The sequence below is a fragment of the Chenopodium quinoa genome, unplaced genomic scaffold (genome assembly GCF_001683475.1).
Source record: "Chenopodium quinoa cultivar QQ74 unplaced genomic scaffold, ASM168347v1, whole genome shotgun sequence".
Lineage (NCBI taxonomy): Eukaryota > Viridiplantae > Streptophyta > Magnoliopsida > Caryophyllales > Amaranthaceae > Chenopodium > Chenopodium quinoa.
This window is the reverse complement of record NW_018742523.1, coordinates 3,785,048-3,811,788: the sequence shown is the minus strand read 5'-3', so window position 1 is coordinate 3,811,788 and position 26,741 is coordinate 3,785,048.

Genomic DNA, 26,741 nt, shown 5'->3' with positions numbered 1-26,741 from the left:
CACTCTTCTAGCTAAACGCTTCTCCATTCAGACAGAATATGTATCCTGTCTGTGACTTGAAGTCATCTCTGTTAGTTTGGAAGCTAGCGTCGGTGTAACCTTCAACAACCAGGTCTTTATGGCCACCATAAACCAGGAATTTATCCTTATTCCTTTTCGGGTACTTTAGGATGTTCTTGGCCGCAGTCCAATGCACCTCTCCTGGGTTTGATTGGTATCGGCTCGTAGCACTCAACGCATACGATACATTTGGCCTGGTACATATCATGGCATACATGATCGACCCAATTAGCGAAGCATATGAAATCTGATCCATTCTCTCTTGCTCAACAGGTGTCTCTAGACACTATTTCTTGCTGAGAGTTACGCCATGGGACATGGGTAGATACCCTCTCTTGGCATTCTCCATGTTGAAGCGTGCCAGTACTTTATCAATGTAAGTACTCTTGCTTAATCCAATCATCCTCTTAGATCTATCCCTGTAGATCTTGATGCCTAATATGTATTGTGCCTCTCCTAAGTCCTTCATTGAAAATCACTTATCCATCCAGCCCTTTACGGACTCTAGTAATTTTTTGCTGTTTCCAATGAGCAGTATGTTATCGACATATAGGACTAGGAATGCGATGTCACTCCCACTGACCTTCTTGTATACCAAGAGTCATCTGGATTCATGATAAAACCAAACTTGCTGATGGCTTCATCAAATCGCAGATTCCAACTCCTACTGGCTTGCTTTAATCCATAAATGGACTTCTTAAGCTTGAAAACCTTTCCAGCGTTGCTCGGATCGACAAAACCTTCCGGCTGTGTCATGTACACAGTTTCTTTCAAAATCCCATTTTGGAAGGCGGTTTTGACATCCATCTGCCATATTTCATAATCTTAATATGCAGCAATCGCTAGAATAATCCAGAGAGACTTTAGCATTGCAACCGGTGAAAAGGTTTCATCATAGTCAATCCTGTGGACTTGTCTATAACCTTTTGCCACCAGTATAGCCTTGTATATAGATACATTTCCATCCTTGTCTGTCTTCAATTTGAAGATCCATTTACAACCAATGGGTGTGTAACCCTCGGGCAAATTCACCAAGTCCCAGACTTTATTTTCAGACATGGAGTCCATCTCGGATTTCATGGCCTCTTGCCATTTAACAGAGTTGGGGTCGTCATAGCTTGCTTGTATGTTGCAAGCTCATCTCCATCCATAACTAGGATGTCTTTATCATCGGTTATGACAATACCAAGGTATCTTTCTAGTTGAGATCTTTGCCGTTGCGACCTACGAAGGGTAATAGGTTGAGCATTTACATTCTCTGTTTGATTCTGACCAATCTTCTCAGCTGCTTCCAAAGCACTTAGATTGTCAGTTTTATCAGGTTGAAATTGTTGCTCGTCCTCTCAAACTTCGTCGAGTTCGATTTTCCTCCCACTTGTCATTTTGGAAAGGTGTTCCTTCTCCAAAAAGACACCATCATGAGAAACAAACACTTTTTTCTCGGATTTATTGTAGAAGTAATACCCTTTGGTTTCTTTTGGATATCCCACAAAGAAACACTTATCCGATTTGGGGTGAAGTTTGTCCGAAATTAATCGCTTGACATATGCTTTGCATCCCCAAATCTTGAGAAAACACAACCTAGGAGGTTTCTTAGTCCATAATTCATATGGAGTCTTTTCAACAGCTTTTGACGGAGCTCGGTTCAGTGTTAGTGCCGCGGTTTGTAGCGTATGTCCCTAGAAAGAGATAGGAAGTTCACTAAGACCCATCATTGACCGAACCATGTCTAACAAGGTCCGATTCCTCCGTTCGGACACTCCGTTCCATTGAAGAGTTCCGGGAGGTGTCAACTCTGAAAGAATGCCACATTCTTTCAAGTGATCGTCGAATTCATGGCTCAAATATTCACCACCTCGATCCGATCGAAGTGCTTTAATTTTCTTGCCAAGTTGATTTTCAACTTCTTTCTGAAATTCTTTGAATTTCTCAAAGGATTCAGATTTATTCGACATTAAGTAGATATAGCTATATCTACTAAAATCGTCGGTGAAGGTGATGAAATATTGGTAACCTTGTCTTGCGGGTGTACTCATTGGTCCACTTACATCCGTGTGTATTAGACCTAATAAGTCACTTGCCCTTTCTCCCAACTTGGAGAATGGCTATTTTATCATCTTGCCTAATAGACATCCTTCACAATTTTCAAACGAATCCAAGTCGAATGAATCAAGAACACCTTCTTGTAGAAGTTTCTTGATGCGTTTGACGATAATATGGCCAGGACGACAATGCCACAAGTAGGTTTGATTCGACTCGATGGTCTTATCCTTTTTGGTGGTATCATCAATGTTACAGACTTGTTTGTCAAGAGAAAGCATATAAAGACCATTTTCTGAATATGCTTTACCATATAAAACATTATCGAAATAAAATGAACAACTATTGTTCTTAATTTGAAATTCAAAACCTTTGTCGTCCAACGCCGATATTGAAATAATGTTTTTGGTAACTCTAGGAACATGATAAAAATTGTCAAGTTCTAAAATAAGCCCAGAGGGCAATAACAAACTGAGAGTTCCAACGGAGACGACAGACATTCTTGCTCCATTACCGACCCGAAGCTCGACCTCTCCCTTCTCTAGCCTCCTATTTATCCTTAGTCCCTGAGCATTGGAACATAGGTGTGAGTCACATCCGGTATCTAATACCCATGATGTTTTGCTAGCGAATTTTAAGTCTATAACAAAAAAACCTGATGAAGAAGCAACGGTGCCGTTCTTCTTATCTTCCTTGAATTTGAGGCAATCCCGTTTCCAATGTCCCTTCTTCTTGCAATAGAAACATTCGGAATCGGATTTGGAAGAGGCTACCCTTTTATCCTTGCTGCCCTTGGCAGTGTTTTACTTAGGCGAAAAATTTCTCTTTTTCCCTTTAAAGCTCTTCTTCTTGCCCGAACGTTTGAATGGCTTGCCCTTCCTCACCATGAGCATGTCATGCTTGCCCTCATCCTTGAGGGTTTTCTCGGCTTGCTTCAACATACCATGAAGCTCGGTGAGGGTTTTCTCCATGCTATGCATATTATAGTTCATCTTGAACTGATCATAGCCTTTGTGAACTGATCATAGTTCATCAAAATGCCGTCTTGAGACATCTTTGCCAAAATAAAATAACTAGCTAGTACGACTAAGATTAATCAAAAGTACAAAAATACTTAACAGTTCGCAGACTGTATTTAGATTTACAAAAATACATAACGGAACGCAGTCCGTATTTTCTATCCTAGTCGGGTCCCACTAGTTGCCATTTTCAATAACCTGTTTTGAAAACAATTGACAAGCGCACATTAGGGCGCGCTTTAAGGCATATAAATGGGTGATTTTGGATGTATTTAGGCCTGTTTTGGTCGTTTATTGCCTTGTTACACTCGTTTCCTTCATATTACGTGCTTCACGGGTTTCGGTCTGTTTTTGGTGTGTTAACAAGTATAGTTGACCAAGTTATGTCGAGTCCCGAACCATTGGTGCGTAATCAGGCTATTATCGATCCTAGTCCACCAAGCTAAGGCTTTGCTGCGGTTCTCAAGGCCTTGAAAGGCAAGTTAAGTAGCAGGCAAGGCAGAACATTTCTCAAATATGACACCTGTTCACTATTTTGCTCACAACTTTCGGAATACAAATGATAATGGAAAGATTCTAATTGAATTGGAAAGTAGACTTGAAGAGATTTTTAACGATATATTGCACGCCTCAAACGGAGCTCTGGATAAGAAGTTGTGACTGTTTTAAGAAGACCAAAGTGCCTGCAACCTTCCTGCCTATGCTGCACGGCCGTGCCACTTTTAGCACGGCCGTGCCAGGCATTAGCACGGCCGTGCCAAGCCAATTTCCATGCCCGTGCCAAATTCAGCACGGCCGTGCCAAATTCAGCACGGCCGTGCCAAAATTGAATATATTGCGGATCAGCTGCTGCCATGCTTGCACGGCCGTGCCACTTCTAGCACGGCCGTGCTGATTTACGAAGGGCAGCCTGCGATTTACTTTCCGAGTTCAAACACATATATATAGCCCGACTTTAAGGGACGTTTTTAGGGAGATTTAGAGGGAGTTTTAGAGATAGTTTTTGAGAGCCTTTGTAGAGAGTTATTGGAGAACGTTCTTAGTATTAGAGATTCATTAGTTTTCTTAGAGATTATTCTAGCGATTTTAGTTTTCTTGGATTGATTTGAAGCAAGATTTGTGAAGATTCTTTGTATTATTCATTGACGACGGATATCAAAGTTCTGAACTTTTCCATTGATTCGCATCAATACAATTGGTATTATTCATTCTTGTTTATTAATCAAGCTTTATTATTCCTTAATCAGAATTCATGTTTATATCTATTATGCTTTTGGAATTCATTATTGCTTTGATTATGAATATGTGTGAGTAGTCTCCTAGCTAGGGTTTCGGGATGAAACCCGACCTAGGTAACCTATGTAATTGAGAATTGATTTTGATAAACGGATTGTGATTAAATTGATTATATGCGATTGCATGTTAATTCATTATAATAGGAGTAGCTAACCTATAATCTTGAATTTGATTGCATGATATCCTTGATTTGAACAAGAGATTGTGAATTGAGTATTTCATTGTTGAATGTGGTTTGATTATGTATCGAGTAATGTTAAGTGCATGAGAAATCCAAGCTTAATATTGTCCGTTGTCTTCCTACCTCATGATATTGATCAGACATATAGTCTTTGCATATCCCGTTTGTCTCTGTGATTCCTTATTGCGTAGTTACCAATGGTTTGGTGAATTCCCGTCTTCCCTAGTGTCTTAGTTTATCTGGTTTATCCCATCTTATTAGTAGTATTTTAGAACACCATTTTCCATTGATTTCGAACTAGCTTAGGTTTAAGATTGATTTGCAATTACTCTCGTTCCTCGTGGACCGAACCTTTATTTGCCATTGTACTTGGTTATAGGGTGTTCGTATAAGTATTGTTTGATTGAGAGTTAGATTGTAGCGACCGATTTAACCCTCGTCAAAATGGCGCCGCTGCCGGGGAACGGTGTTTGTTAATTGCTTTTTGATTTCTTGAGTCTAGTTCATCATAAAAAAAAGCACAAAAAGATTTTTCCTTTTTTGCTACACTTGTAGCCCTGCTATTTAATTGGTTTTGTTAGTGTGTATGCGCAGGTCTAAACAGAGAGAATTAATACCCTTCGATCCAGAAATCGAAAGAACTTTGAAGAGCAATCGTAAATCTCGATTGACGTCATCAAACTCTCAAGGAAAGGAACACAACACACAACAGGTTCCAATGACAGACATACCGCGCCAACCTAATCGGCCAGCACCACGACCCCTTAAGGAGTTAGGAACTCTTGGGGCGTACAGAGCTTCAAGTGGGATTGCTCCACCCACTACTGAGGCCAATGATTTCGAGATCCGGCTGGCCATGATCACCCTTATCGAACGAAGGCAGTTTAGCGGTGCCAAGAATGAGAGCCCTTTGGCTCATCTGAACGAGTTTGAGAAGTACTGCAACACTATTAAAGTCAATGGGGTGACTCAGGAGTTCGTGAGATTAAAGCTTTTCCCATTTTTACTCATCGGGAGAGCTCTCGAATGGTTAGAGAAGGAGGTAAAACCAAATACTCTACACACTTGGGATGATGTCACGACAGCATTTTTGGGAAGATTCTATTCTCAAAAGAAGACGGCCGATGCTAGAGCCTTGATTCAAGGGTTTCGGCAAAGGAGTGGGGAGTCGATCTATGAAGCATGGGAAAGGTACAAGGGGTACCAAAGAGAGTGCCCGCACCACGGAATCCCAACATACCAGGTGCTACAGATATTCTATGGAGGATTAAGTCCTCAAGGGAAAACCAGTTTGGATGCGAGAGCAGGTGTCCCAATAATGAACAAAACTGAAGAGCAGGTCATAGATATTATCGAAGATGTGGTATGACACCACATGGATTGGCAAGACGGCGAGCGAGATGCTGCGAACAAGAGTGGAGGAGCGGCCTATTCAGTGGACCACCTTAATGCCATTAGCAACCTGACATCACAAATTAGGAACCTCGGGAAGGAGATGTCAGTGATTAAAGCCAAGCTCGATTCCGTGCCATTGCAAGATCTTCCCTCCCAATCTAAGGGGAGAGGTATGAATCCTAATCCTTCCGTTTCTAATATGCCTGTAGGATGTATTTTCTGTGAAAACTGTGGGTCTTATGATCATTATACTAATGCTTGTAATTTTGATCCCTCATATGATCCTAATAATAATTATGGTAATCGATATAATAATGATCAGGTCAATGCTATGTCTTATGATAACGGACCTAAGAATGACAATAATAGATATCTGCCACCTAATGAAAGAGGGAACAATTATAATCAGGGAGGTAATGATTTTGATTATCAAAACTAGTGGGGAAATAGGGGCCAAAGGGACCAAAATTCCCAAGGACCCTATAATCAACATGGTGGTTTTGGAAATCAAAACCAATACCAACAGGGTAATCAAATGAATCATAATTCCCAAGGGCAATTCAATCAAGGGGGACACGACATTAATAACAGGGGAAACTGGAATAATAATAAGGGGTACTCTAATCAAAATCCCCAACAATCTAATGTGCGTGGTTCCCGAGCTACAAATGATAATTATTATGCTCAAGGACCACCACAGAGATCTAGCTTGGAGGAAATGATGGAGTCCCAGGCTAAAATGTTCAACACTTTTATGTCCACCACTGATAAAAAGTTTAGTGAAGTGATGACACATAATAAGATGCTTGAAACCCAGATTTCTCAGTTGGCTAGTGCTGTAAAAGATGGGGTTGGAGTTTCAAAACTACCGCCTCAAGGTATTGACCCTAAAAATTCTGTGAATGCTATCACCACTAGGAGTGGAAAGACTTTGATAGGGAGCGATAATGTAATACCACCAAAGAGTCAACCTGTGACTCCACCTATCACTGATAATGTTGTAGAAAGTGAGGACGAGAGGACCAGAGAAAAAGATAAAATTATTGAGGTCCCAAAGGAACATATGGGAGCACAAACCAATGAACCCGACCTATTACATAGACTCCCCTACCCCCAAAAATATGTGAGACATAAGCTAGATGCCCAATTCGGGAAGTTTTTAGAGACTTTGAGAGAAGTCCACCTTTCTATACCATTCACTGATGCTATCAAGCAAATCCCTAACTATGCTAGGTTTTTAAAAGATATATTGAGTGGTAGAAGAAACTGTGAAGGGGTAGAAACTGTTAACCTCACTGAACACTGTAGTGCTATAATAATGAATAAAATGCCTCCTAAGTTAGGAGATCCGGGTAGCTTTTCAATCCCTTGTGGTATAAACAAAATGAATATTGATAATGCTTTGTGTGGTCTTGGAGCCAGTGTTAGTCTCATGCCATATTCTGTTTATCAACGATTAAATATAGGAGAACTTCTTCCCACTAACATATCCCTTCAATTAGCCGATCGATCGATCAAATTTCCAAAGGGTAAGGTGGAAGATGTTCCCCTAAGGGTGGGGAAGTTTGTCATACCTGTTGACTTTGTGGTCCTAGATATGGATGAGGATGTTCATATACCTATAATTCTAGGACGTCCTTTCCTAGCTACTTCGGGTGCCCTTATTGATGTAAAGGGTGCGAAGATTTCATTGAAAGTAGGAAAGGAGGTTTTAGATTTTGATTTAAATAAAACTATGAAATATCCTTGTTCTAATTCTGATAATTGCATGATGGTTGACACTGTTGATTCCATTGTCTCTGATATGCGTAACGAATTATTCTATACTAATCATGATTTTGAGTTGAATGAGAACAAGGAAAACAGGGACGCGGAGGAGCAATTTCTAGATGCATTAGATGTGGCCACTGCAAAGGAGGCTAATGAAGCACCAAAGGTAAAGCTTAAACCCCTTCCAACACATTAAGGAAGGGTTTCCCCTGTGTTTGTAGTACCTAAGAAAGGGGCAGTGACTATTGTCAAGAATAAGAATGGGGAGCTTATCTCCACTGCAATGGCAAGTATTGATTATGGGTAACCTGTAATCCATGTGTTGCGTCAAGCTAATGACGTTAAAGAAGCGCTTCCGGGAGGCAACCCGAGACCCAGTCAATGAGGTACTTTTCTCTTTCCCTTTTTGCCTTCTCGGTAGTCTCTCGATGCCTGACATTGAGGAAAATGTCTATACTAGCTTGGGGGGGGGGGGTGAATGGTTTCCTTGTTGATTTTCCCTTGTTTTTCTTTATATTCCTATAAAAAAAAAAAAAAACGAGTTTCTTTTGGTTTCGTTTTGGTTTGTTTCTATCTAACCTGTACAGATATGAAGACTCATGGAGGTAGCATTAGGAGCTTCGCCGCATCTCATGTTGTCTTAGTGTGTTTTCAAGAAGCATTTGGTGAAATCTTTCCCTTTTTCCTTTAGTTTTTTTGTTTTTGTGTGCTTAGGATAGTTTAGTTTAGGAAGAAGTTGAATGGTTCGAGGATGTTTGATCGGTTGTAAAGAACCTGGGATCATTGATGTTGATATCAATTGATCACTTGTTTGTCGATTGGGATTATTATGTGATTTTCATGCCTCTATATGAGCCATTTCGCTTGTTTAGATTACTTAGTTTTTTATATATGTGTGCAATAGGAAAAGCTTCTGTTATGAGGATGTGTAGTCTAGTTTATATGATTTGCCTCATAGTATTTTCCTATATTTTTGGATCGTGATAAACTTGTCTAATTGCATAAACTTTTGGAATAATGCTCATATTTGGATTCGAAACGTGAATGAATGTGTGTGGAATATCTATTTCTACTTAAGCTAGTGATGAATACACAGTTTAAGTCTATTGTTGATCAATGTAGACGAGTCTAGGCGAATGTAGTTGGCACTTTTGTCATGTGAAACTCTATGCCTTTGGGCTGTGGTAAGATGGAGTCGCTTCCCATTTGTGGATTTGATCCCCTTAATTGGTAGTTGCTTTGTTTTTGAATCCCGTGAGGTTTTATTGTTCTAGCCTTCATCATTCTTCTTGAGTGGCATATTTGGATCCTTGATTACGCATGTTTCGATCTTTGTGTTGACTTGTAGCTCCCAAGACCGACTTGACACTTTTAAGGGAGGAAGAGGGCACCTTTTTCATTTTTCTTATTCTTGTTCCTTTTGTTTTGTTACAAATTAATTTTCTTTTTACATCATCTTACTTGCTAACCATGTTGAGCCTTTAATTCCATTCTTGGTTACCCATGTTACAAACCCGATGGTCGATGTTTTACCAACCCTTAGTTGTGAAGCGTTTACCTCGCAAGGTTTGTTTGAGCTTATTGTGTATAAATCAAGAATAATGATCGATAGTTGGTTTGAGCAAGTTTGAAAGTGAGCTTAATTGTAAAGATGTAATATGAAAATTTGTTTTTGAAAAAAAAGAAGAAAAAAAGAAAAGAAAATCAAAATAAAAAAAAAGGAGAAAAGCCGTCTGAATTGTGAAAAAGGCGAGGACATATGAATAAAAGCTTTGAAGTTTGAAAAAGGTGATTTGAGTGTGTATAACATAGAGAGTTTGGGATGTGTAAAAGTGTGATCAATGTTTATTGTGGAATGTGAATTGCATCTCTTGAGCTTTGTTTTTGAGAATTGTGATTCTTGCGCTTCATTTAGGAATTAACCCCACTTTTTATATTGTTTTCACCTACCTTACCCATTGCCAATACATTACAACCCTTTTAAGACCCTTAGACTTTAGAGGTGTTCGGTTTTCAAACAGTGGAGGGAGATACCTTTCAACCCTATGGAAAGATTATGCGTAATCGAGATGTCAGGATACCTTTGTTATTTCCTCAAAATATCACTTTTTCCGGTTCCTTCGAGGAATCACGAGGGGCCAATTAGGGTGGTGATTTGAAGCAAAAGGGGAGGACGTGGCCGGTTTGGTTGGGTTTAGAGGGAAGCATGACTTCTTTGTTCTCTATGCTTGGTTTAGGTTTTGTTTTCATTTTGATCAACGATACCTTGGATTGTGTGTCTCGTTGCTTGTTTGAGTGAGTTTTCATTCCGTGCATGGTTGTTCTAAGTAGGATCCATTGACTTCATTCCGTGCTAAATTGGATTTATATGTAATGACAATAGTTTATTTGATCCTGTGTGTGTATCCCTTAGTTTTGCTCGAGGACTAGCAAAAGTGTAGCTTGGGGGATTTTGACAAGCGCACATTAAGGCGCGCTTTAAGGCATATAAATGGGTGATTTTGGATGTATTTAGGCCCGTTTTGGTCGTTTATTGCCTTGTTACACTCGTTTCCTTCATATTACGTGCTTCACGGGTTTCGGTCTGTTTTTGGTGTGTTAACAGGTGTAGTTGACCAAGTTATGTTGAGTCCCAAACCATTGGTGCGTAATCAGGCTATTATCGATCCTAGTCCACCAAGCTAAGGCTTTGCTGCGGTTCTCAAGGCCTTGAAAGGCAAGTTAACTAGCAGGCAAGGCAGAACAGTTCACAAATATGACACCTGTTCACTATTTTGCTCACAAATTTCGGTATACAAATGATAATGGAGTGATTCTAATTGCATTTGAAAGTAGACTTGAAGAGCTTTCCAAAGATATATTGCACGCCTCAAACGGAGCTCTGGATAAGAAGTTGTGACTGTTTTAAGAAGACCAAAGTGCCTGCAACCTTCCTGCCTATGCTGCACGGCCGTGCCACTTTTAGCACGGCCGTGCCAGGCATTAGCACGGCCGTGCCAAGCCAATTTTCATGCCCGTGCCAAATTCAGCACGGCCGTGCCAAAATTGAATATATTGCGGATCAGCTGCTGCCATGCTTGCACGGCCGTGCCACTTCTAGCACGGCCGTGCTGATTTACGAAGGGCAGCCTGCGATTTACTTTCCGATTTAAAACACATTTATGTAGGCCGACTTTAAGGGACGTTTTTAGGGAGATTTAGAGGGAGTTTTAGAGATAGTTTTTGAGAGCCTTTGTAGAGAGTTATTGGAGAACGTTCTTAGTATTAGAGATTCATTAGTTTTCTTAGAGATTATTCTAGTGATTTTAGTTTTCTTGGATTGATTTGAAGCAAGATTTGTGAAGATTCTTTGTACTATTCATTGACGACGGATATCAAAGTTCTGAACTTTTCCATTGATTCGCATCAATACAATTGGTATTATTCATTCTTGTTTATTAATCAAGCTTTATTATTCCTTAATCAGAATTCATGTTTATATCTATTATGCTTTTGGAATTCATTATTGCTTTGATTATGAATATGTGTGAGTAGTCTCCTAGCTAGGGTTTCGGGATGAAACCCGGCCTAGGTAACCTATGTAATTGAGGATTGATTTTGATAAACGGATTGTGATTAAATTGATTATATGCGATTGCATGTTAATTCATTATAATAAGAGTAGCTAACCTAGAATCTTAAATTTGATTGCATGATATCCTTGATTTGAACAAGAGATTGTGAATTGAGTATTTCATTGTTGAATGTGGTTTGATTATGTATCGAGTAATGTTAAGTGCATGAGAAATCCAAGCTTAATATTGCCCGTTGTCTTCCTACCTCATGATATTGATCAGACATATAGTCTTTGCATATCCCGTTTGTCTCTGTGATTCCTTGTTGCGTAGTTACCAATGGTTTGGTGAATTCCCGTCTTCCCTAGTGTCTTAGTTTATCTGGTTTATCCCGTCTTATTAGTAGTATTTTAGAACACCATTTTCCATTGATTTCGAACTAGCTTAGGTTTAAGATTGATTTGCAATTACTCTCGTTCCTCGTGGACCGAACCTTTATTTGCCATTGTACTTGGTTATAGGGTGTTCGTATAAGTATTGTTTGATTGAGAGTTAGATTGTAGCGACCGATTTAACCCTCGTCAACAATCTTTCATTCACCCATTCACTATTTGTGAATGGCCCATGCATATTACGAAATACATAATTAAACATGCAAAACTAGTAACTAACTTAGGTGGTTAATCCGATTAACACGCCTAATTAAAACTAGTCAAAGTTGTTTAATCCATTATTTCTAAATGCAAATTGCTCAAGTAATCTACTAAGCTCCCACTAAATTCCGCATCCATAATTAATTAATGCAATTAATTAAGTCGGCATAAGCCATAATTTGTCAAAATCAAAATTTTGCAAAAGCCGGAAAAATCGAGGTCTATCCTCATAAAAAAGAATTACACAAATTAATTAAAACGGTAAAATTTTCGCAAAATTACATAGCTCAAAATCAAGCAAACTAGCCCACACAAGTGCTTGGTGGGTGCGCACCATGGCTGCTAGGCAGCCCATGTGTTGTGCTTGCTATGATGTGTGCCAGCATCCACGCCCAGCGTAGCATGCTGCGCCAGCCAGCACTAGTAGCTCGCTACGCATGTTAGCTTGCTAGCTGGTGCCTGGCAGCGTATGGCAGGCTGGCTGGGGCCTGCGACGGGATCGTACCCTCGAACCCGACCCGAGCGTCCTAAGCCTCGAAGGTTAGTAGAGGCCTGGACAAGTAAAACTAAGAGTTTTACGAATTCAAGGTTTACTCAAATCAAGAGTTGCCTTTTCAATTCTACTCAAGTGTATTCTTTCCCAAATACCCAAGCTTGGGTATTTATAGGGAAATGAACCCTTGATCTTCATTTCCCAACCAATGTGGGAGAATGAATAATTTTGATAATTAATTTAATTGCAAAATAAATTAATAATCAAATCAATCACAATGCAACAAGTGTCAAGAGGAGAGAGAGAGTTAGGTGAGGACCATGAACCTTGGGGGGTACCATTGCCTTGCTCCCCAAGGCATGCTCCAAGCCTTTGGTCCCCACTCCCTCAAACCGCCTCAAGCAATGGCTGTGCTGGTAGCTTGCTTTGCTGGCAAGCTAGCACAACCATCCTAGCATACCCAGCTGGCATGCATCACCTCGCCCAGCACTTGCGTGTTGCTAGTGAGCCACGCCTTGTGCTGGGCGCTGGGCGCTGCTGCTTGGCTATCGCACACACACGCACATGCACATGCACATCCAGGCTAGCTGTTGCGTAGCGCTGCTGCCTAGCTCTCGCACACACTCGCATAGCCAGGCCTTGCCAATGCGCACACCCATGCGAGGCCCAGCATGCGTGCTGCTAGCGAGCCACGCATGCTGGATGGCTTGATGCTTGGCGATGGTGCTAGGCTGCATGCTGCGATGGAGCGACAGGCGTAGGCACAAGCACATGCACACACACGCAATTACCTAGCATTGCGATAGGTTGTGCTTGGTGCGTATGGCCCGCGATGGCGCCTAGGCGCCTAGACACGCCCGCTGCTGTGCTGCGATGGGCAGCCTAGTGCGCCTAGCACACATGGCGCGCCTAGCACACCATGGTGCGCCTAGGCTTGCGATGAGCTAGCCTAGCCTAGCTACGACTATGCTCGTACTTGTTGCTTGTGATTTTGCGACGCTCGGCCTCGACGCCCTAAGCTCGATATCCGACGTCTTTGTTCGTAAAACTCCGACTACTCATTAAATCCTTCGGATTGATTCGTCGTCTCGGATCGGTTGTTCGATTGGGTTCGACCCGAAGGGTTCAGTCAAGATTAAGCTGTAATATTAATTATACCTTAATATTACTGATCGAAAGCGACCTCCACCTAGGCATTTCGATTACTTGGCCTTAATGAAGAATTAGCTTTGTAATAATTCTGAACCCTCTATCAGAATATAACACTTGTTGGAAGGACACCATTCCTTTCAACTACTAGTAATTATGACTAGGAATAATCTAAATATTAAGGTAAAAAAATACACAACGGTTAGTAGACTGTATTTAGAATTACAAAAATACATAACGGATCGCAGTCCGTATTTACTATCCTAATTGAGCCCCACTAGTTGCAAGTGCCGGAAAAACCGAGGCCTAGCCTCGTTAAAACAAATTAATCAAATAATTAAATAAATAATTAAAACGGTAAAAATCGTAAAAACATATAGCCCAACGATGCCTAAGTGCCTAGCACCAAGGCACGACTTTAGAACCAACATTTAAGCAAAATGAAAATAAAAATGCCCAACTGAAATAAATTTAATTTTTAGTGCACAAACCAAAATTAATTCAAGAACTATTCTTTAAATTATTTTTTGCTCAACTTAATGCTACACAAATTGAGGGTTATACTCACAATTAATTTACCAAACATAAATTAATAATGAGATTTGACAAAATTAGTGGAAGTTGGAAAAATAAACACAATCATCCAATGAAAATTTTCCAACACTAACTTGTGTAAACTTGAAAAATTACATCCTTCCAATATGAAGAGTAATCAATTTCAATTACAAGTTTGAACTTTTAAGACTTTAATCAACTAAAAAATGATTAAATAAAATGTTAATTCAACATGGATCTATAAAGTAAAGTTCCAACCAAATAAACAATTAAAGATTGGATCTTTAACACTTTAGGGGATTCAAAATTACAAATTCTCCACAAACATTCACACTTGAAGTAATTAATTTGCAAAAATGTGAAATTGCAAGTTTATGTGAAAAATCAACCCACCAAATTAAGCACCAAATATGACTTCATAAACATGCTTAATAAGGGTTATTATTACAGTAGATTAATGATGTAACCATACTCATAATCTAACATTAACATGTCATAATTAATCAAGGTTTAAGGATTTAAAATTTTTCGTCAAAACGAAAAACCCCTTGAAAAACATGTTTCTTGGTGGATTTTGGCTTCTAGATAATCCTCAAAAGAGTCAAAACTAAATTAGAACATCGATTCCACCCTAATTTCACTACTTTTGGGTCGAAATCTGGATTCTTTAGCCAAAATTAGCATTAAAACGAGATTAAAACTAATTAAAACGAGCATCTAATCTGATTAGAAAGCAAAACAAGAAATTTAAATCCATTAAATCACCTTAATTAAATATTAGTTACAATAATTAAATGAGCGCGAATCCGATACCACTGTTGGGTTTCGCAGGTCAAATACTACGCAGAATGAAACCCTCCCAAAATCCGCACACAAATTAAAGTTACTAAACATGCATATTAATTAACAATCAAATAATTAATTAACAAAGAGAGAGAGAGAGAAAGAAGAAAAGACGATCATACCCTTGATGCGTGCTTCGCTCTTTCTTAGAGCTCGTACTTGAAATCGTAGAGCTTTGCAAATGCGCAAGCCTCCAACGGCTCTCACCCTTGGGAATCAAACCGAACGGCCCCTACTCTGAAGCTTAGTCGGGGCTAGAACAAAAGTACAGTATTAGAACTAAAGTGTTCTTGCTTGTGGAGATTCTTTCAAGTTTACAACTCAAGTGCCCTTTTCCAATGCCAAATGATTGGTATTTATAGGGAAAATAGCCCTAGAATTCCAATCTTCCATCAATGTGGGAGAGTTGGTAAAAAAGGCATTTATTCAATTTAATTTAAATCTAAAATCAAATTAAAAATGCAAATAAATCAACAAACAACTAGTGTCAAGTGGAGATCAAGGAGTTAGGTGAGGACCACAATGGGGGGACCACCCTCCCCTTGCTCTCCAAGCAAACCCACATAAATTGGCTTCCCCACACACGCCCAATGCTCGCGGCCAGTTGCCAACCCAACCTTGGGCACTTAGGCGTGCCACATTGGCGGCTTGGTGCTTGGCTGGGCTTGCCAGCTAGGCGTTGAGCGTGCGCGCATCCCAGCACGCAAGCACGCACAAGCCGCAACCCATACACGCATTGCATGCTGCTGCTGCGATGCTCGTGCTAAGTGTAGCCCAGCATGCTGCGCTTTATTGCGGGCTGCAGTGTGCGAGGCACTAGCATGCTAGCACGCCTAGCGCGCCAGCGATGCTGGCCATGCCGCACCAGCCAGCTTGCTAGCGCTACTAGCTTTCGATGCTAGCATGCATGCGCTGCTATTGCTAGCGAGCTTGCACAATCGCTGCGACCATGTGCGAGGCCTAGCGAGCACTTGCGTGCTACTAGCCTTGCGATGGTGCTGGTGTTGCTAGCTCGCCCAGCATATGCGGCCAGCTATGCTGGTCGTGCGATGTGCGCAAGGCATGCTCGGCCATGCTAGGCATGATGAGCTTGTAGCTGAGCCTTGCCTTTCGGTTGTGGCCTTAGCTAGCTATATTGCCCTTGGCCCTCAGATTGCTCGGGGCATTCCGAGGCTAGGGGTATATTTGTAACTTGTTGTTTGCTTGATTTTTTGTCTTGTTAATTCCGAAATTTGACTCGACTTACGACGCTCGATTTCTGACGCTCTAAGCTCGGAATCCGACGTCTATGTTCGTAATACTCTAATGACTCATTTCATCTTTCGGATTAATTCGTCGTTTTGATTTGGTTACTCGATTGGGTGTGACCCGAATGGTTCAGTCAAGATTAAGGTGTAATATTAATTATGCATTAATATCACTGATCGAAAGTGGCCTTTAGCTAGGCTTTCCGATCACTTTACCTCATTGAATAATTAGCTTTCTAATAATTCCAAACCCTCTATCGGAATTATACACTTGTTCAAAGCACACCATTCCTTTCAATTAGCCCTAATCGTTATGATTTGTAATTTTTTCACTAGAAAGATAAAGAAAAAATACTGAAGGGTAGGCCTTGGTATTGGGAGAATCATCTGCTTGTTTTGAATAAAATTGAGGGGGACGAACAACCTAATCATGTGAAACTTAATTCTTCCCCTTTCTGGATTAGAGTTCTCAATTTACCTTTCCATTTTCGTAATAATACATATGTAAAAGCTGTGACGAAGAATTTGGGTGAATTCATGGAGATTGAGGAGGATGATTTAGAGCTTGACCGTTATCGAAGAGTTTAAATAATGGTTGATGTGGAGAAACCATTGAGGAGGTATCAATGGATGAAGGACAGAAAGGAGAATGAAGTAAGGGTGGAATTCAAGTACGAACGACTCTCGTACTTTTGCTTTGCTTGTGGAACGATTGGGCACTCGGAAAAAGATTGTGTGGTAGTGTCCGAGGAGGAGAAAATGTTGAAGTTGGGATGGGAATTATACCTTCGTGCTTCTCCAATAAAGGGGATCATGAAAAATGCTGAAGAAGTAAGTCAAATTACCTCTAGTAGGCGTCAGCTTTTAATCAGAAGAGACAATTATGTCACTAGAAAATACATTAAAAGAGGCAGAAGGGGCTTTGACTATATGTTGTACAAATTCTCACCATTCGGGGAAGGGGGATGGTGGGAATGCTGAAATTCTGGTGAATGAGCATACTACTGATACAATGATTGGCGTGGGGAGGGGTGTGGGGAGGGGCGTGGAGGTGGGAAAGGGCACTTAATTTGAGGGGCGGAAAGAAAGTGGGAATGATAGTGATATTTCTCCTTTTGTTTTTAATAGTGGCTCCCACACTTTGAAAACACAAAGCAGGAAAATGAAAAAAGTTGCTCGGTCAATTGGGAAATATGCAATGGACATGGATACGGATGAATTGGTGAGTAACCATGCCTCTGGGAAACGTAAAGCTGAAGATGACAATGATGGTGCTTTTCTTGATCTTTGTGAGGGGGCAAAAAAGAAGATGAAGGGGATATGCTATGATGGTGAGTTGATTAAGTTAAATAAAATAGCAGAGGTTGGTTTGAACCAACCCTGCGAAGAGCAATGAAAACTCTAAGCTGGAATTGCAATGTGAAAGGAATGGTGACCTTCCAACAAGTGTATTATTCCGATAGAGGGTTCAGAATTAGTAGAAAGCTAATTCTTCAGTGAGTTCAAGTGATCGGAATGCCTAGGTGGAGGCCGCTTTCGATTAATAATATTAATGTGTAATTAATATTACAGCTTAATCTCGACTAAACCCTTCGGGTCACACCCAATCGAGTAACCGATCCGAGACGACGAATCAATCCGAAGGATTTGATGAGTCATTAGAGTATTACGAACAAAGACGTCGGATGTCGAGCTTAGAGCGTCGAAACCGAGTGTCGTGAGTCGGGTCGAATTTAGAATTCGACGAGACGAGAAAAATTAACAAATGAAAAGTATGTACTAAGCCGTAGCCTTGCATTGGCCTAGCCATGCGGGTGCTAGGCTAGCCTAGGGCCACGCACCATACCGAGCTTGCGAGCAGCGCATGCATGCTAGTATCGCATGCTAGTAGCGCTGCCTAGCTAGATGGTGTGGCAAGGCTAACATCGTTGGCGCGCTAGGCGTGCTAGCATGCTAGTGCCTCTCACATAGCAGCCCTACCTTAGCATCACAAAGCCAGTAGCAGCAAGCAAGTGCTGGGCCTCGCTAGCATCGCTACGCGTGCTTGTGTTGTGCCTGTGTGCGTGCTAGCCAAGCAGCACCAGCCATTGCAATGTGTTGTGCGTGCTTTCCTTGTGTGGTATGTGTGCTGGGCATCGCATAGCCCTCGCACCCGCATCGCACAAGCAACAGCAGCCCGCAATGCATGCGTGGCGTGCTTGCTGCGTGTGTGCGTAGGCTGGCTGGCTAGCAAGCCCACCCTTGGTGCTAGGCGCCAACTGGGCAGCCTTGGCAGCCAAGGAAGGCTGCCAGCCAGCCAAGTGGCGCGGTTGTGAGTCTTGGTGGGGACTGAAGCTTGGTGGCCTTTCTTGGGGAGCAAGGGGATTATTTTTGGTCCCCCCTAGTTGTCCTCACCAACCTTTGCTGACCTCTTGACACTTGTTATTTGTTGATTCACTTGCATTTCAATTTGATTTTTGAATTAAAAATAAATTGGATAAAGTGCATTTTACCAAATTTCCCACATGGATGGGAGATTGAAGTTAAAGAGCTCCCTTCCTTATAAATACCCATCTTTTGGGATTTGGAAGGGACACTTGAGTTGAACTTAATGAGGCATCTCCCTTTAGGTGAGAAAACCTCTAAGTTCGTAATACTCTAGCTTTATCTTGGTCTAGCCCCGGCTAACCTCCGGGGTATAGGCCGTTCGGGTCGGGTCTCGAGGGTGGACTCTGTCGGAGGCTCTCGCGCTTGCGGAGCTAAGGCTTTGAAGTCCGAGCTCTATAGGAGCGAAGCATGCGTCGAGGGTAAAAATGTCATTTCCCTTTCTCTCTTTTATGTTGTTAATTATGTGATTAAATATTTAGTTTCTTTAATTAGTGACCGGGTCTTGGGCGGGTTTCTCTTCCGCATAGCGTTGGACGCTACGAAATCCAAGAGCGGTATCGGAGCCGCGCTCATTTTAATTATTGTAACTAATAATTTATTTAGGTAATTTAAAATGGATTTAAATTCTGGTTTTTCTTTCTAATTAGATTAGAAGCTCGTTTTAATTAGTTTTAATATCGTATTTTTACTAATTTTGGCTGACGAACCCAGATTTCGACTCAAAAATAGTAATTTTTGGGTGGATTCAATGTTCTAAATCGTTTCTAACCCTTTTTGGGTTGTCTAGAAGCCAAAGTCCACCCAAAAACTTGTTTTTGATGGGATTTTCGTTTTAACGAATTTTTTTAAATCTTTTTACCTTGATTAGTTATTGCATGTTGAAGGTAGATTAAATGTATCGTTGCATCCCTAATCTACTGCAATTATAAACCTCATTAAGCATGTTTATGAAGTCATAATTGGTGCTTAATTTGGTATGTTCATTTTTCACATAAACATGATTTTTTCACATTGTTGCAAACAAATTGCTTCAAGTGTGAGTGTTTATGGTGAATTTATAATTTTTTAAGTCCCTAATATTTCAAAGATCCAATCTTTAATTGTTTATTTGGTTGGAACTTTGATTGCTAAATTCCATGTTGAACTAGTTTTTGGATTTAATTATTTTTGGGTTGATTAAAGTCCTAAAAGTTCAAAACTTGTTATTGAAATTTAATTAATCTTCATGTTGGAAGATGTAATTTTTCAATTATACACAAGTTATTGTTGAAAATTTTTCATTGGATGAAAGGGTTTATTTTTTCCAACCTCCTTAATTTTGTCAAATCTCATTATTAATTTATATTTGATTTTATGAGTGTAGCCCTTCAATTTTGTAGCATCAACATAGACCTAAATTGATTTAAAGAATGGTTCTTGAATAATTTAGGATTGTGCACTATTAAGTTGGACTTGTTTTATTTTCATTTTTCTCTAAATTGATTCTAAAATAAATTTAGAATTAATTTTATGTCACACATATATCGGGATTAAAATCACGAGTCAAGTGCACGCAAATCAAGGCAAATCGCCCAAAATGCACTCTTGGGCTAGCCGGGCTGCTCATAGCAGCCCGCATGTGGCTGCCAAGGTGCTTTGTGGGCTGCCATGCTTCGAGGGTGTGCTGATGTGTGGTGGGCTGGGTGCACGCTGTGTGTGTGCTTGGTGCGTGGCTGCTTGGTGATGCTTGTGAATGCTGCTGGGAAGCAAGGCATGCGAGCCCTAGCTAGCCTAGCCACTCGCTGCCAGCGCCAGCATAATGCGCGGCATGTTGCTGGTGCCAGCAAGCGTGGCGTGCATTCCTAGGCAAGCATGCCAGCACCTTAAGCACGCACCCCACACTCGGTTTTTAGGTGGGCCGTTTTTGCGTTAGTTGGGCTATTGTTTTTTTTTTTGGTTAATTTTGCCGGTTTTAATTTTATTTAATTATTTCAACGAGGCTAGGCCTCGGTTCTTCCGGCTCTTGCAAAATATTTTTTGACAAATTTTTGGTTAAACGACTTAATTAATTGGATTAATTAAGTTGGATGTGGAATTTAGTGGGAGCTTCTTTAATTGCGTCTTAATCACATAGAATGTTTAACAACTTTGACTAGTTTTAATTAGACGCGTTAATTGGATTAACCACCTAAGTTAGTCACTAGTTCGCGCGTGTTATGCATTGTTACTTGTTTATCATTGTAAAATGCATGGGCCATTCACATATAGTGAATGGATGAATGAAATGAATAGTGTGATTAAGACGCAATGGAGATAAAATGCCATTCCAAGAACAACACTTACCGAACTAATGCGCGTGGTGATAGGCTACGCCAAAGCGAGGCATCACCGCTTCCCTAGGAACGTAAGGTATACAAGGTATACAAGTCATCTTGGTTAAGCTCAACGATATTAGTAAAGAGTCCTTAGATGTCGTGGCAATGGAGATAAAATGTCAAAGAAGCATTAGATGTGACGTTTTATCGAACTAAGAGTAGCTTGGAGCTATTAGCAATTGGATCTCTTACCCTAAAATATTAAGTGTTAAGACAAGCCAAAGCATGCTTAATCAATTTCTGATTTTTGGGATCTTGGAATCGTTTTATTCTCCCCTACAAGGACAATTTTTTAATGTGTGGATAAGACGCGTAATAAGATTGAAAGTTTGCATGAATTTCAAACTTATTATGTTATGAACTTGATAAATGGTTATACTTTGCACTTATATCTGTAGAATTCTAAATCAAATTATATTGTTTTCAATGATTGGTAAAGGAAATATTTCTAAAATACAAGCTCTCATAATTGACTTTTATGACTTAAGTCCGAAAGGACGGTTGGATATCATGTACTCAAAATACTGGGTAGTTTTGATGAACATGGAATATTGAGTTGGAAAACTCAAATTGTCAATAGTTGACAACCAACATGTCTTTTCACTTCATACACAAATGAGTAGGACTCATTGATGTAGCAATTCAAGTACGAATTGAAGGAAAAGATGGGAATTTGTTTCACGGCGCATTAGATGCTTAATTATGCCTAACAAAGTGTAAAGGTCAAAGTACTTAAAGAAATGATTTTTAAAGTTATGAGATGGTGTATGATAAGAAATATAGGAAACAAGGAACAAAAGAAAGGAATAAGATTCTTTTTCTACCCATGAGTTCATGTTATTATGGTCAACTTAGCAATTCATTATCTTCATAAGTATTGGATACTGCTTGAGTGTTCCGCTTTGAAAGTGACCTCAAACCATTGAAGACAAGCTAAGTTATTGACTTACAAGCTTATAATGAAGCAAGTAGTGCTGCATTAGTTGTAAGGTCACTTGTTTTATTTAAAGTCATTTTGAGCCAAGGCTGGAATGAATAATGGTTATTGTGTTCCATAATCGGCAAACGATCCATTTACACACGGAAAGACTCACATTCAATAAAAGAGCAATAGTTGCGGGTTTTATTTGAATGGCATGGTTGTCTAAGCCATGAGTGAAGAATGCTAGATTATAAACAAACATTTCCCTAACATGAAAACTCACAAGGTTCAAGTCATGGACATGATTTCTGTTCCAAACATCTTTAGCAATGCACATCGACAAGAACGTACTCAAGGCTCTATTAGATAGACTCTTGAGAGTTGATCGATTCGGAATTGTCCTAAGACAAGCAAGTCTTACTTGTTCAAATCGACAAAGAAAGGAGTTATTGTTCTTGGCACAGAAAATTGACTCCAAAAGCTAAAGATGATTCCATTACTTTGACGTCTCACAATAATTTGAAAGAATGGGCTACATTCATCAAATGTGAACAAACTGGACCTTGAGTAGCTCAAATGTTCAGTGAAGTATAGAATCGACTTGGCAAGATATCAAAACGTCTAGATTAGATCGAGCGATGTTTGCTTGAGCCAAGAGTGATCATATCAAACTTATGAAACTGAAAATTCATAATGAGATCCACAAAGAATATAGTATGTCTTGACGGAGACCTTGATGCCATTTGGAAATGACTCGAATGATGATGGATCACATCCCTTCCTATAAAGTTCTTAAAGATTTGCACAAATGACTAATGTTACACTAAACAAAATTGTCGAAGCTATAAAAGGACACCATATTCAGTTATGGATAGAAATAGTTTCTAAAGTATTTTCAAGTATATGTCTAGGGCTCTTAGCTCAGTGGGAGTTGATTGGCTCAGTGGGAGTTCATTGACTCAGTGGGAGCTAAGTGGCTCAATAATGGCTAAGGTAGCTCGAGAAGGAGCTAACTGTTTGTTTCACAACGAACTTTTACCCAAAGACAATATACATGTCTCTTTATAAGTATTCAAGTGAGACTACGGGCATTACCTCCACAACCTCATTGAGAACATAGTATTTATTGCTCTAAGTGGTGTCTTTCTGGCAAGTAACACATTTTCAAAACGACAAGTGGGAGGAAAGTGAACTCGATGACCATCGAGATTAGCAACAAACTTAAACTGAGAATCTTCGAAGACTTTAAAAGGGCTTCATGAGAAGATTGATCAAGAATACTCAAAGGACTTTACAAGTGCCTTAAATGAGAATTCAATACTCACAAAACTTTAGAACTGGTGGAGAAAGATCAATATAATCAAAGGGCTTGAAAAGCACCTTGAAACTCAGTGTTTGATGCAGTTACCCGTATAGGTATAGAATTCACCAAAGGCTTGGATTGAATCCTATAAATTTCTATTAAGTTAGAAATAAACCTAAGACTTACAAGCATACTATTAACCATTGGATGGTGAGGGAATAGTGTCTTGTAAATTAGCTACGACAAATCCAAATTCCGAATAATGGTTAGAGTCCAAAATAGACTCCATGTTTGCAAATCATGTTTGGAACTTGATTCATTTGCATGAAGGGTGAAAGACCCATCAATCGCATATAAGTTTTCAAGAAGAAAACTGACAAATGTGAAATGAATAGTGCATACAAAGCTAGATTGGTTGAAAAGGATACAATTAATTCACGACGTTGATTTTAATAAAAACCTATTCACCAATCAGAATGCTTAAGTCTTTTCATGATTATTCTAGGAAATTTGCGCATATAAAATATGGCAAAATAGATAACGAAACTGCCTTCCTAAAATGGGATTTTAGGAAGAGGCTATGGAAATAGTCTAAGGGTTTTGAGAATCTCAATAATGCTAGATTTGAAAGCAAGCTCAAGAAATCCACTGTGGGATTAAGTGAAGCATTGCATGTAGGAATTGGAACATGTATTCTCATAAAGTCAATAAAAGGTTTGACTTATGGAGAATCATAGAAATTCTTGTGGACAAGAAGTTTAGTGGGAGCAAGAGTCAATCTTGAATGGTCCAACAAGAAGTTTACGAACCCTGTTTAATTTTGAAATGACTATCAAATGCTAAATGCTTAGATTTGAAAGGATTTTCGACAATGCACCAAGAAAAAGGCGATATTAGTACATGGTGGGAATTAAGATCTATTGGATAAACTTAATGAAATGTTTAAACGAGTAGAGGAATTTACCGTGTTAAACATGAAGAACTTGAAAAGGCTTTCGACCCATAAAACTAAGTAAATGTTTGAACTAAGTATAAGCTGGGCAAATACTAAGTCAAACAAGAAATACTCTAGTAGAGACTTTCTACCATATTACATAGCAAACAGTTTAGCAAGACTCAGTGAAACTGGATGAGGTAAAAGGTCACATGAATGGAACATATTGGGAATAATTCTGCAATTAAAACCATCATGTATGCCATGATATGGAGTCGTCACTCAACTTACATGCTTAGAGCATGAGAAGTATAAAATACCAATCAATTTAAATCTAAGTGATGAATCGTTAGATTATGATCAAGAAAAATCCAAAGTACCTTGATAAGTAAAAGGGGATAAGTTCTTGGCGCATGGAAACAAATGTAATTTGAGAATTGGTGGCAAGCACATCCTTAGCAAGGATTACATCCTTAATAAGGAAGCCGTTTATAAGCACGAGCTAGAATGCGTCGTAGCTTGAGAATGGTAACATGGACGTGCATCCATGTATAATGTGCGGAAATTTAAGGTAAAATTTCCGTAATCAAAAATGATTAGGGTCTCCTAAATCAATGTGAGCCGTTTGGAATGAAATCCGAGCAAAGCACCATCAGAATTTTTACTGAAATATATGTTGAAAATATTGTTTCCTGGAAGGCAATAATAAGAAAGTTTTCAGTGGAAAGTTCGTTGTCTAACATTGATTGTAGGTTATCAAGCTGAAAGATCTCAAGTCATGAAAATGAGTGGGAGCCATCACTTAGACAATAAATCCTAAATCACACATGATCCATAACACTCTCAAAATTTTATCATCTTATTATGAAATTGTTCGATAATGAAGATGCTAAGATTTGCAAAGTAATTGTAGCTAAACCTATGCAATAAGTGAACGACAACATTCACCAGATTGCATGAAAGAAATCAAGCATATTAAATATGGGTGAGATTTCTATAAATGTTTTGTGAAGAGTGTTACTCTTGAAACATTTGGGGAAAACCATTTATCATAAGATGAAACGTTGAAAAGTTTCATTGTGGGATTTATTAATGAAATTCCACAAACTATTTAATTGTGATTTAGAATTAAATAATGAGTCCATTCGATTTTAAAGAGTATTCAAAACAGGGTAGCAAGACCATGTCTTGGATAAAGAAACACCTGTTAAGTGAACATTGAATATTACAATAGAAAATTATCCCTAATCAAGGTCATTTAAACGATGGACGATTAATGATCACATGAGATTAGTGTGTAGTATGATTTATAGCACCGTTTCTTGTGCTACGAGGACATGATAGTCATAAATCATTTGCACAGGTATTGGTTTAGAACTATACCGGATCGACCTATGAGAGTACTTTAAGAGATTTTTCCTATTGGAACCTTTTTCCTAGACCATGAGTATGCAAGTTCTTTTGTTTGAGTATTAGTCGTTTTGTTGTTGTCAAACGTCTGTCGTAAATGGGGATCATAGCGGCAACACTCAGGAGACTAGGTCCTCTTAGTAAGAGAAGCTTACTGTACAAGACTGGGAATGTCCCCCTATTAACAATAGGGAATATGTCTTTGTTGTTTACAAGGCCTCTCAAAGAGCGAGACTGTGAAAATGCATGGCCGTGCTCAGATGGATTTTAGAAATCATCTGTTTATTGACAGTCGAAATCAGGAATCGTGAATCACTTCTGGACGTAATAAGGATGACGAAGAATCTTCCTTCATAGTTCATGAAGAGACATTTAGGGACATAGGAAAAGGGTTATTTACTAATTGCACACTCGTCCGGAAGGAAAAGCGGGAGATTGAAAGGAATGGTGTCCTTCCAACAAGTGTATTATTTCGATAGAGGGTTCAGAATTATTAGAAAGCTAACTCTTTAGTGAGATCCAGTGATCGGAATGCCTAGATGGAGGACGCTTCCGATCAGTAATATTAATGTGTAATTAATATTATAGCTTAATCTCGACTAAACCCTTCGGGTCACACCCAATCGAGTAATCGATCCGAGACAACGAATCAATCCGAAGGATTTGACGAGTCATTAAAGTATTACGAACAAAGACTTTGGATGTCGAGCTTGGAGCGTCGCAAGTCGATTCGAATTTAGAATTCGACGAGACGAGAAAAATAAAAAAACGACAAGTATGTGTTAAGCTGTAACCTCGCATTGGCCTAGCCACACGAGTGCAAGGCTAGCCTAGGGCCACGAACCATACCGAGCGTGCTAGCAACGCATGCATGCTAGTAGCGCTGGCTAGCTAGCTGGTGTGGCAAGGCTAGCATTGCTAGCGCGCTAGGCGTGCTATTATGCTAGTGCCTCGCATATAGCAGCCCTACCATAGCATCGCAAGGCCAGCATCAGCACGCAAGTGCAGGGCCTCGCTAGCATCGCTATGCGTGCTTGTGCTGTGCCTGCGTACGTGCTAGCCAAGCAGCACCAGCCATCGCAATGTGCTGTGCTTGCTTGCTAGCAATAGCAGCACGTTGTGCGTGCTTTCCTTATATGCTAGGCGTGCTGGGCATCGCATAGCCCTCACACCCGCATCGCACAAACAACAACAGC